Source organism: Trichosurus vulpecula, chromosome 5, assembly GCF_011100635.1.
Source record: "Trichosurus vulpecula isolate mTriVul1 chromosome 5, mTriVul1.pri, whole genome shotgun sequence".
Classification (NCBI taxonomy): domain Eukaryota; kingdom Metazoa; phylum Chordata; class Mammalia; order Diprotodontia; family Phalangeridae; genus Trichosurus; species Trichosurus vulpecula.
The window spans coordinates 231,373,990-231,387,566 of NC_050577.1; the positions used below are offsets into that span (position 1 = coordinate 231,373,990).

The 13,577-nt window shown below is 36.9% G+C and overlaps 1 non-coding gene across 1 annotated transcript; it reads right to left on the bottom strand.

The window, feature by feature from the left end:
- Positions 1-407: 407 nt before the first annotated feature.
- LOC118852519 lies at positions 408-510 on the bottom strand. Its single transcript, XR_005010591.1, has one exon. It is a non-coding gene; the product is annotated as a U6 spliceosomal RNA (small nuclear RNA).
- Between the last annotated feature and the right edge of the window lie 13,067 nt (positions 511-13,577).

The following is a 13,577-nucleotide window of genomic DNA, read 5'->3' on the forward strand; positions in this document are numbered from 1 at the left end:
AATCAATAGTTATTAGAGCATTTTTTCATAAGACTATAGATAGCTTTAATTACATCATCTGAAAACTACCTGTTTATATCCTTTGTCCATTTATCAATTGATGAATGGCTCTTATTTCTATAAATTTAACTCAGTTTTCTATATATTTGAGAAATAAGATCTTTATCAGAGAAACATCCTGTAATTTTTTCACAGTAATGATTACTGTGTGTTTCCCTCCATAATAATTTCCCCATTTATCCTACTTCTCTCTCCATTCCATTCTCAAGTGTTTTATTTCTGATTTTTACCTCTCACAATCTGCCCTCTCTTCCAATAACCCTCCCCTTCTCGTATCTTCTTCCCCCCCACTTTCCTGAATGTGTTTGTTATTCCCTCTTTGAACCAATTCCAATGAAAGTAATGCTTAAAAAATGGAACACTTCACAAATTGGAGTGTCATACTTGAGCAGGGGCCATGCTAATCTTCTCTGTATCATTCCAATTTTAGTATATGTGCTGCTGAAGCAAGGACTTCTATGTTTTTTTAAAAATATATATTGATCTCAACTTTATTTTTATAAAATAACTTTGTCTTGCCCTAGAAGCATAAAATAATGGATTTTATTGTTTCTTTTCTTGAATGACTGCAAGTCAAACACTCTTCAATTCTTATTACTTTTGAAGGAATGACTCAAATTCCTCTTTTTTTTCTTGTTGAAGGCACATCAAATTATTAGACTCAGGTTTGTGGGATCTCATTTGGGGATATTTCCTGACCTCTTTGTTTTGTTTGTTTTTTTGGGGGATATAATACCTCGATATTTTTTTTTTACTTCTTAAAGATGAAGAATAAAACCCCTTTTCTTGACTGCTTTTAAATTTTGTTTTATGGCATTAGAATTATGAAGTATAATTATTCATTCAAGTTTTAAGGATGGGACTTTCCTTTTCATCATTCTGTGGGATCAATCAATACTTTGCCATCTTTTCCTAAACCTTAGAATAATTCACCTATATAATAGCCTAAAATGGATGCTCAGACATTTAAATTAATTATATAATTTCTGAGTTACCAGTGATAAATTGTCCTCTTTCAGTCTATTTTTAGAATCATTCACTTTGGCTCATGTAAGGTTCACAAATTCTTTGAAGGTTGTCTTTTGTTTTGCTCTGACCAAATTTCTCTCCCTGCACTAATGTTATTTCAGTTTTATATTTTTGAGATTCAAATGTTTCATTTTCTTTTTCAAGACCACTATTGCCTTGGAATGAACACATCTGTCATGTGTTCTGATTTTCTTACCCTATTGTTTGTTTATTTCTTCTGATAGATCTGATTCATCATTTAACTTCTGACCCAACTCTTCTAAATTTTTTTCTTTTGAATCATTTTGAAGATTCTTGTCATAGTTTTTTTTTATTTCTGGAGAATTTATATGTTTCATTTTTTTTGTTTTCCTTACCTTTTTCTGCTTTTATTTCACTTTCCTTTAAAGCGTAATATTCATTCATTGTGTTGTAGAATATTATGGAATGCTTGCTCATTTTTCTTTTCTTAAGGGTTCTACAGTTATTTCATCTGCCTGTCTTAGGGATGGGAGGAGGACTGGGCCTATACTAAACCTTTCTCTCTTGGCCTTTCTGTCCTTTTGTTTTTTTCCTTCTATTCTAGGCTTCTCTCCTCACTTTTTAGCTTAAGGGTGCTGTATGATTCAAGTTAAATAATGACTGTAAGGCACTCTACAAATATTAAAGTGCTATATACATGTCAATTATTATTATTATCAGCCTATAGTTTCCAGGCCCCTGGTATAGTGATATCTTAATTCCATACATCTTCAACTACACTCCTGATGAGTTCAAGCAATGTTTAAAGAGCAATACAGGTATTCAACAACTGAACTGGGTGGTGGGAACTGTATACACACACTTTTCTGTTTCCTGTATTTCCCCATGTATAAGATGCACACTTTTTTTAAAAAATTTGGGGACTAAAAACTGGATGCATCTTATACAGTGGTGGTAGATTTTTTTTACTTGCATTTCCCGCTTTTTCACACTTGTCTTGGCGCTCATTGTTTCGCATTTGTTACTGGTATATTAGGTTACATTTTGCACATTCTGCCCAGAAATGGCTTAGAAAAGATTTTTGTACAGTGCTGAATTGAAGTTAAAAGTGATCCAGTTTGCAAAAGTGAATGGAGGGGAGATGGAGCCAAGATGGTGGCTGGAAAGCAGGGACTACTGTGAGCTCCCGGCTGAGTCCCTTCAAAAACCTATAAAAATGGCTCTGAACCAATTCTAGAACTGCAGAACCCACAAAATAGCAGAGGGAAGCAGGGCTCCAGCCCGGGACAGCCTGGATGGTCTCTGGGTTAGGTCTATCCTACACGGACCTGGGAGAGGAGCAGAGCAGAGCCCAGCATGGGCAGTGCAGACCAACCAGACCAGGAGCTGGTTGGAGTGTGCCCTAGCACCCTGAATCAGTGAGCTGCAGCAGTTACCAGACTTCTCAACCCACAAACACCAAAGACAACAGAGAAGGTTAGTGGGAAAAGTTGCGGAAGTGGAAGGAGTTCATGGTTTGGCTACTGCCCTGGGGCAGTGGAGGTGGGGCAGCTACAGAACTACAGCTGCAGTTACTTCTGGCCCCAGGCCCACCTGGTGGGAGGAATTAAGTAGCACATCAGAGCAGGAGTGAAGAGCCTGCTGAAGATCTAAGTCCAGTCCAGGTTGGGGGTTCTTGGGGAAGGAGGAGTGCTGGTGTGGTGGAGCTGGTGCATGCCCCCAAGCTTGGAAAATAGTTCTCTTAACGCTGCAAGCAGCCATACCCCACTGAAAAACTCAAGGGTGAAATTAGTTGGCTGGGAATACAGACAGGGAGTGAAAACGCAACCAGATTCAGTTGAAGACTTTGGATTCTTTCTTTGGTTACAAAGAAGACCAAAACATACAGACAGAAGAAGTCAACAAAGTCAAAGAGCCCACAACAAAAGCCTCCAAGAAAAACATGAACTGGTCTCAGGCCATGGAAGAGTTCAAAAAGGATTTGGAAAAGCAAATTAGAGAAGTAGAGGAAAAATTGGGAAGAGAAATGAGAAGGATGCAAGAAAACCATGAAAAACAAGTCAATGACTTGCTAAAGGAGACCTAAAAAAATACTGAAAAATACACTGAAGAAAACAACACCTTAAAAATAGACTAACTCAAATGGCAAAAGAGCTCCAAAAAGCCAATGAGGAGAAGAATGCCTTGAAAGGCAGAATTAGCCAAATGGAAAAGGTGGTCCAAAAGACTGCTGAAGAAAATATTACCTTATAAGTTAGATTGGAGCAACTGGAAGCTAGTGACTTTATGAGAAATCAAGATATTATAAAACAGAACCAAAGGAATGAAAAAATGGAAGACAGTGTGAAACGTCTCATTGGAAAACCACTGACATGGAAAATAGATCCAGGAGAGATAATTTAAAAATTACTGGACTACATGAAAACCATGATCAAAAAAGAGCCTAGATATCATCTTTCACGAAATTATCAAGGAGAACTGCCCTGATATTCTAGAGCCACAGGGCAAAATAGAAATTGAAAGAATCCACAGATTGCCTCCTTGAATACATCCCAAAAAGAAATCTCCTAGGAATATTGTCACCAAATTCCAGAGCTCCCAGACCAAGGAGAAAATACTGCAAGTGGCCAGAAAGAAACAATTTGAGTATTGTGGAAACACAATCAGAACAACCCAATATCTGGCAGCTTCAACATTAAGAGATCGAAGGGCTTGGAATACGATATTCTGGAGGTCAATGGAGCTAGGATTAAAACCAAGAATCACCTACCCAGCAAAACTGAGTATCATGCTCCAAGGCAAAATATGTATTTTCAATAAAATAGAGGACTTTCAAGCTTTCTCAGTGAAAAGAGCAGAGCTGAATAGAAAATTTGACTTTCAAACACAAGAATCAAGAGAAGCATGAAAAGGTAATCAAGAAAAAGAACAAGAAAAAGAAATTGCAAGGGATGTACTAAAGTTGAACTGTTTTGTTTACATTCCTACATGGAAAGATGATGTGTATGATTCATGAGACCTCAGTTTTAGGTGAAGGGAATATGCATATATATATGTATATGTGAGTATGTATGTATGTATATACACATGTGTGTGTATATATATATATATATATATATATATATATATATATATATATACAGAGAGAGAGAGAGAGAGAGAGAGAGAGAGAGAGAGAGAGAGAGAGAGAGAGGGCACAGGGTGAGTTGAATATGAAGGGAAGATATCTAAAAGAAATAAAATATAATTAAGGGATGAGAGAGGAATATATTGAGAGAGGGGGATAGGGAGAGATAGAATGGGGTAAATTATCTCGCATAAAAGTGGCAAGAAAATGTAGTTCTGTAGGAAGAGGAGAGAAGGTAGGTGAGGGGGGAATGAGTTAATCTTGCTCTCATCAGATTTGACCTGAGGAGGATATACCATACATACTCAATTGTGTATCTTACCCCACATGAAAAGGAGGGAGAAGATAAAAAATGAAGGATGATAGAAGGGAGGGCAGATGGGGGTGGAGGTAATCAAAAACAAATACTTTTGAAAGGGGACAGGGTCAAGGGAGAAAATTCAATAAGGGGGGATAGGTTAAGAAGGAGCAAAATATAGTGAGTCTTTCACAACATGAGTATTGTGGAAGAGTTATACATAATGATACATATGTGGCCTATGTTGAATTGCTTGACTTCTCATGGAGGGTGGGTGGGAAGGGAAGAGGGGAGAGAATTTGGACCTCAAAGTTTTAAAAACAGATGTTTAAAAACAAAAAAATAGTTTTTGCATGCAACTAGAAAATAAGATACACAAGCAATGGGGCATAGAAATTTATCTTGTCCTATAAGAAAGGAAGGGAAAAGGGCATGGGAGGGGAGTGGGGTGACAGAAGGGAGGGCTGACTGGGGAAAAGGGCAACCTGAATATATGCCATCTTGGAGTGGGGGGGAGGGTAGAAATGGGGAGAAAATTTGTAATTCAAACTCTTGTGAAAATCAATGCTGAAAACTAAATATATTTAAAAAAAAGATAAAAAAGAAAGTGAATGGAAATCGTGCTGCTGAATGTAAGTTTGGTCCTCTTCCAACTGAGAAAACAATCAGAGACTGGCTATGGGAAGAAGAAATCCTACTGAAAGTGTCATGGCAAAAGAAGGCCATGAGAGGCAAGTCAGCGAATAGGCCTGATTAAGAGAGGGAATTGAAGATTTGGATTGAAGTGCAAATGGCGATTAGAATTCCTGTGTCCACAAAGATGATTCCAGCATGAGGCAAGAAGAATTGCTGATGAAAAAGAAGTCACTGATTTCAAAGGAGGACACAACTGGTGCTTCAGGTTCATGAAACGGAATGAGCTAAGCATGCATACAAGCACCAGAGTTGCCCAAAAGATGCCTGAAAGCTATGAGCAGATGAATAAAACTCGAGTTCAATAACTTTATGTAATACATTTTTTTCAAATTTTGGGCCCCCAAATTAAGGTGCATCTTATACATGGAGAAATATGGTAATTTGTTTTATTAATACTTTCTTATTTCTGGATAAACCCCCCCCCCCAAAAAAACCCAAACAAACAAAGAACTAGCCTTGATATGTAGTAACTGTTGAAGTGTAAAGGCTTACACTGAAATTTTCACAATAGACATATTTTTTGAGGCAATTAGATTTTAGTTATTTGCCCAGGATCACACAGCGAGTAAGTGTCTGAGGTTGGATTTGAACTGAGGTCCTCCTAACTGCACGGGTAGTGCTGTATCCACTGTACCACCTTGCTGACCCTCATAACAGACACTTCTAAGCTAATGTGAACTGGTTCCAGGTCACTTCTTGTGGGGTAGTACCCGCCACCCTTTCTATTGCCCTAGAACAGGGATGTCCAAACTTAGGTTATCTTAGGGCTGCATTAAAATAAAATAATTATTCAAGGGCCACACCCAGAATAAAAAATAAAGTACATTAATAGAAAGTGGGGGAACACACATCATCAATATGACAAGTGAAGGCGCAAAGCACGAAAGCAAACAGAAAGCAATGAAACAACAATACGACAGTATAAAGGTAGGCGCGTACCAACCAGTCTACATCTTACAGATGGAATGCATTCAACAGATCCATTGAAAATTCTGTGAGATATGTTCTGTCTGTAATACTGCTTAAAAACACCAAAGAAAATTAACATCAATGAGATTATTTATTAGTGATGCAATTAAAAAATCTAATACTCCTTCCATGGAAATTATTATTTTATTTTTTTTTTCACTTGTGAAAATTAAACTCACAGGCGGGCCACATGTGGCCCGCAGGCAGTATTTTTGATAGCCCTGCCCTAGAACACATGTGCCATATTCTTTGGAACTGGGATCCATCAGTTTTTTTGAAATTGGAGATAGATATTTGTGTAGAATGACTGTTCCTCCATGAAATACAACCTACCACATCTAAGTTTATAGGCCCCTTCCCCTTGGATATGGAAGCTTCTTCCCCTCTATCTAGTTTTTCACTTCTGGGGCTTTCTCTCCACTCCTTACAGTTACATCCTCTTTCTAACACCTGTCTGAGTAGAATCAATGTTTCCCACCTATTACAAGGAATAGGGGGAGGGAATTGAACCATTTCAGGAACATAATTGAGTCCACTACATCTGGAGCATGAAATGCCCAAGAGGTTGAGTAGTAATTACTGCCTCTGCCGGGCACCTGAGGGAGCCAAGGGTGGTCAGGGGGAGTGGGAGATTTTGGTATTTCAGCCCTCTAGTATTTTTTCAGAAGGCCTTATGTTGTATGAAAGTATTTCAGTCTTCTCTTCTTGTCACTGTTTTTCTTATTGTAGCTACAACATTCCTCGCTTTTTGAAACTGATGAAGTGGGGGAGTTAGGTTGAAAACATGTGTACCACTGCTTGCCACTCATATATCTATACAGTACTGTAATTCTCTAGGGTCTGGATGTCAGAATATCTGTGTTCAAGTCTTCATGCTGTCCCCTGTGAACTTTGTGGTAAAAGGCAGCGTGGTTCAATAGGAAGAGCACAGGCTTTAAAAGCAGAAACCTGGCATTCAAATCCTCACAATCTTGTAACTTTGGCATGTTACCTAACCTCTCTGGACCACAGCCTCCCTATCTGTAAAAATGAGATTCGAAGTTCTAGGCCAATGTTCATATGACCTTTGACAGGTCACACAACCTCCACATACTTCAGTTAGCTCATCTGTAAAAGAGGTACATGATAGTTTCAATAGCAACCTTCTAAAGTTGTATTGATCAGTGAAGTACAGAGAACACTTCGGAGCCATAAATGATTTTTAAATGTAAAAATGAAGGGCTAGGAGTACGGTCTGATAGTAAGCAATGCTCCTTTTTGGGACTTTGAAGGAAAAAAATAATTGGATTTAGTTACAAAATATCTCCCAAGCAGGCCTGTTTCTGTGGATGAAGTTCTTTTGCAATGACCCCAAGTCACATAACATAATTCAGGATTATTATTTAACCTGAACTCCAGTTGTGCATAAACCTGGGGGAGAAAACTTCCAGCGTACATAAAGACAACATCATCTATTCTCATTATTTCTTAATATCAGCATGCAGGCTTTGTTAAGCTTCGATTGCCCAGGGACATGATGTTGCTGCGCTTGGAACTGCCTTCCTGCCAGGAAGGTAAAGCACACAGAGCATTGCCCGCAGCATTAAAATCCATTTGACTTCTTGGTATGTAAACACGCTGCTGAAAGATTCCACAATTGCACTCTGGGTTTCGATTTGGTCATATAAAATCTGGGGAATTTTTACTTCACTTTAAAAACAAACAAACAAACAAAAAAACAAAATGCAATTGAATTGTTGAACAATTCTATATTGTGAAGGGTGGTTTGCATAAAACAGACACACACACACACACACACACACACACACATATATAATATATATATATATGGAGAAAGAATATATAGCATAGTATATATACTTATACTTACACAGTATATATACTTATATCATACTTATATAGTATATACATCCTTACACATATATAGATATACATGCATATATATTCAATAAAAAATATAACAATTTAATTAAAGACAGTATGAACAAGATTACTTCCTGGGTAGGAACTAGTCCAGCAGAATGGGTTCAGTCCTTATCTCCTGATATTCTATCTATCTACTTACCTATATATTTATGTATTTATGCATCTATCTATGTATCTATGTATCTGTCTGTCTGTCTGTCTGTCTATCTATCTATGTATCTTACCAACAATATTGCAAACAAGCAACAAACCTATCTACTGGACTAGTTCCTACCTCGGTGGTCCGAAGTCCATAGTGTAGAGAGAGCACTGAGCCTGGAGTCAGGAAGGCCTGGATTCATATTTGGCTTCAGATCCTTATTAGTTGTATAATGCCGGGCAAGTCACTTACTTTGCCTCAGCTCCCTCACCTGTATAATGGGGATAATAACAGCACCAACTTGTAGGGTTGTTGTGAGGATCAGATGAGAAAACGGTTGTGCAATGTTTGGCACATGGTAAACACTGTATAAATGTAAACGAATGCTATGCAATTAATATCTCATTTGATATGTATAGATACGATGATGATGTTCAGTTGTTTCAATGTGGCCAACTCTTTGCAGCCCCATTTTTGGGGTTTTCTTGGCAAAGATACAGGAGTGGTTTGCCATTTCCTTCTCCAGCTCATTTCATGGATGAGGAAACTGAAGCAAACAGGGTAAAGTGACTTGTCCAGGGTCTCATAGCTATTAAGTGTCTGAGGCTGGATTTGAGCTCAGGAAGATGAATCTTCCTTCTTCCAAGTCCAGTAATGTATCCACTGTTCTGACTAGCTGCCCTGTATGTGTGTACGCATATATATAGACACATATATGTATATGTGTGTCTATATGTATACACACATGCACATGTGGCTGTAGGGTGTAATGAATAAAGAATTGGCCTCAGAATGAGAAAGACATAAGTTTAGCTCCTGTCTCAGAAACATACTGCCTGTTTGACTCTATGCAAGTCCCTTAGTAAGCCCTTATTAAACGCTTTCTTGACTTTCAGGGCTTTAGCAAGTCTCTAACATTAGAAGTTGCAGAGCAAGTGCTGATATAGGCAGTTTCCTTAGAGCCAGGATTCATAAAGTGGAGTCTGTGAACTTGTCATTTTTAAAATTTTTATTTTGTTAATTATAATTCAATAATATTTTTGCAATCCTATATAAATCTATACTTTATTTTTATCATTTAAAATGTTATTCTAGGGGAAAGGGAAGATTCAGAGGCTGGAACCTCTGCTCTATAGCAATGAAATCCTGGGTTCAGTTAAATCATCACCACTACCACTACCTGCCCACACCAAAATTGCCATCAAAGAATCCATATGCATATATACAAACATACATATGTATATGTATATATGTATGTGTACATAAATTATTATAAATGAATAAATGAATGAATGGTTACATAAATACTAGTCCTTTCCTCTTTGGTACAATAGTGGAAAAATGAGGTTAATGGCAACATTTTGGAAACAGCTGTGGTTCTTCCAAAGTGATGGTCCTAGTGGGGCATTCAGCAGGAGGGAGGTAAAAACCAGGCTAGTTTTATGTCTTTTGAACATTTTTGAACATGTTTCTGGCAAAAAAAAAGAGTTTCTCCATCTATGGAGAACTCATAGCTGACATTGCCATGTCCGTCTGGAGTATGAAGCCTTCTCAAATTGAGCACATATGCATGCAAATGTATATTTTATCATCTCTATATCTCTGAATCAGAGAAAGAATTTTAAATATAATCTGGTCCATCCTCCCATCTCCATCAGAATTGTATTAAAACATGCTGGGAAACAGCAACAAGAACTAAAAATCAAATAAATAAACTCCACTTATTCTTCTAATAAAAAGACATTCCACACCCTTGCTGAATAATTCTTTCCAGTACCTTTGGAATACTTGACAGTCAGAAATATTTCCTCTGTATTCATATTGAAAAGAACATTGAGTGTGGAGACAGAAACCCCAAATGACTTTTGACTGTATCCTTTACTGCCTTTGTGTAGCCAGGGGAATATCATTTAAATTCTCCAAACTTCAGTTTTATCACCTGGAAAATGGGGATACTAGGGCTCAAAATCACAAAATCTCTGCCATTTATGATCTCTGTGACCCTGGGCAAATCAGTTAACCTTTTTTTTTTTTTGGAGGGGAGCAGGGAAGACAGTTGGGGTTAAGCGCCTTGGCCAAGATCACACAGCTAGCAAGTGTGTCAAGTGTCTGAGGCTGGATTTGAACTCGGGTCCTCCTGACTCCAGGGCCAGTGCTCGACTCACTGTGCCACCTTGCTGCCCCTCACTTAACCTTTCTTGATCTCATTTTTCTTATGTGTAATATGAAGGAGTCGTATTAGATTGCCTCTAAAGTTCTTTTCAGTTCTAGGTTTGTGATGTGACTGATGAGGTCTACAAAATCATTCACCTAACATTTTTCTGAACTTGATCAAATGGTAATTGTCACTATATTTGCCACTCTTTAGCACCTAGTAGCTCCAGGATTCACAGTTGGTGTACCTAACCAATTTCTTTCAGTGTCAGTTGGCTGTGAGCAACATGCTGCATCGATTCTGTGTCTGAAGCATTTGCCCTGAAAGGCCCTCTGAAACTTTAGCTGTTAAAGAATGGAGCTTTCTGACTTGGGAAACATATTAGTTAAGTATACTCCATGACCCTAGATCCTTGGAGCTAAATATGACCTGCTATTTTCTTGGGAGTGAAAGTCACTAAGTATTTACTGCTTGTGTAGTACAAGTGGGAATGTTTGTAATGACCATACTTTCAAATTAGAATTGACTAAATAGAATCATCTCTGATATCAAAGAACAGAGAAACCACCAGGTAGAAATTGGCAGATATTTGCCAATATCTTTGAATCAAATGCAAATCATAGGGTCACAGATCTATGGGAGTCACATGCATATGTTGTATCGATTACTTGTTTGGGGAAAGAGCAAGATATATTGTCCCTCAAGGTGAATATTGACTTTGGAGTTGAGTCAGTCAATATTTGCCTCATTTGTCAGCAAATTTTGATATTCCCTTCAACTGAATTCAATATTTCCTTAGTGTTAACTTAAGTGGCAGGAACAACAGCCGTTTGTTTTCATGTTCCCATTAGAAGTTTTTACGGATGACTTATTTGGAAAGGAAAACACATTGTCCCACAGGGATGATTTTTTTAAAGACTTGAACCATTACTGGACTTGTTTTATATGATAGCAGCATAAAGAAGATGGAAACTGCAAAGTAGATTTTATCAAGCTGGAGTGAGTTGAGGGAAGAGAGAGTTTGTGGTGATGGGAATGTGAATCCCCACAGCCCATATTTCTTCCCCTATTTCAACTTCATCTCTTCTTAATAACCTTCTAAGCTTTGGATTCCATTTTCTCATCATCACTGTAATGAACATTAATCTATTATTGTGGAATTGTCTGCTTCATGTAAGGAAGAAAGTTAGATGGTACCCAGAGAAAGGAAAAGAAAGATACATGATACAAAATGGAATGTGTATAGTCTGACCTGATATGAGGTAGGATTTATTCTCTCTCCAGATACCCATTGACTTTGTTGGAATGTATGAGAGACACACAGAAGGGATAGGTTACAATATATTCATTGTCAAAGTAAATTCATCTGTTGATGAGATCATAGATGTATGGTTGCATTGAAGTAAGAATATGTCTATGTCAGTTTTTGGTGCCAGGGATAATTGGAATTTTGTTGTTCAGGATAATTAAAAGCACTTTGCATCTTGCCAAGTACCATCTAGATTACTTTGTTCCTCCTATTCAAGTCTCAGACTGACTTTGATCACCTACAATGCTTATTCCAAATATTTATTCTAATGGACTCTTTCAATGGACTTCACATCATAATTAGAAAACAAATATTTTAGTCAACTTACAAATATTAAGATCTCTGAATTCATTTTCTAATTCTGTAAAATATGGAACATATATACCCAATGCATGCAACTCTATGGAAATAAATCCTTCAATTCAGTTGTTTGGCAGTGCAAAGATACAGCTAGTCTATTCTCAGGGTGCTGGCATTACTCTTGGTAGAAACAACTATCTCTGAAAGGAATTGGATATAGTCTGAAACACAATTCCTTCATATAAGAAGAAGTGAGATGACAATTAATATTATTGTTCTTGAAAGTTTACATAAGGCTTTTACAGTAATTATATAGTATATGCATTACCAATTTTTACTTAGTTTTTTTTCCTGAGGGAATATGTGATTTTATATTATTGGAATTTACTGTTTCTGACTCAGTGTATTTCAATACTCCATTAAAATGTCCCCTTACTAACAACACTATTTCCCTCCATAATTCCATATCTTCTTGCCACAAAACTTCATTTCTTTTTCACCACTATTTTCTTGGTGACACTATATGACAGTGAATCATGAAGTTCCACTAGCTCAGAAAAATTTTTGGTATACTAAATTAGGCAAACTTATATCTGACTGATAAAATTATAGTAGAGACATAACCTGTATGCTCCAAACATACCCATGTAGTGTTAAGAACTCCAGTGGAAGGACCCCAGAGTTTTAGATGGACTACAAGAATGACGTAGGGTGAAAAGGAATGACTAGAGTATAAACTGCACTACTGAAGGGAATTACTTGTAGTGATAAGATCACAGATTGAGTATCAAAGCACATGAGGAAGAACCGATGGATTGGGTGTCCAGAGTAGTTACTGAGAACTGATTATTAGTGATACAAGAAATGTGGTTTATTGGTTTTCTTAACAAATACCTAATACACTGTAAGAACTTAACAAATGCTTACTAACTTGGATGTCCAATTCAAGGTATTTTCAAAATATTTAGCATTCATTTAAGTCTAAGATTTATTTATTTTTATATATTTGTTACGTGTCTTTACAATGACAACTTAACATTACGGCTATTCTACACATGTAAAGTCAACTGGAGCATTAAAATAATATTCTAGATAATTGCAGCCCCAAATTATTTTTCCCTTAATTATCTGGCTATTTCATATGAACAAGTTTTCTTTTTTTAATGGTCAGATAAGGTAATTTTCTTGAGTTTTCAGTTTCTCTCTTTATATCTCCACTAACAGCCAGAATTCACTTTATTCCATATCAAGTGATGGAAATGTATTTTGAGATAGACTTTTTGGCATGAAATAAGTAGTAAGAATAATTCAAGAAATCTTTTCCCCTAACAAGTTATATTTTTCTGGGACTGAATTTATCTACAACTATGGAAATTAATCTCAACTTGATTTTTAAAATAGAAATAGTAACTATGAAATTTAGGTAAATATGACAAATTGAAAAAATGTTTCATTTACCAAAAAAACCCTTTCATTGGACTTGAAAGTGGAGGGCATACAGGAAAATATCCAGAAGACACAAATTTAAAAGCATAATTTGATTTCCTTTGCCCTTCAGAAGATGGTTAAATGAGTCTTTTCTTTTTTTCTTAAACAAAGCATTGAATT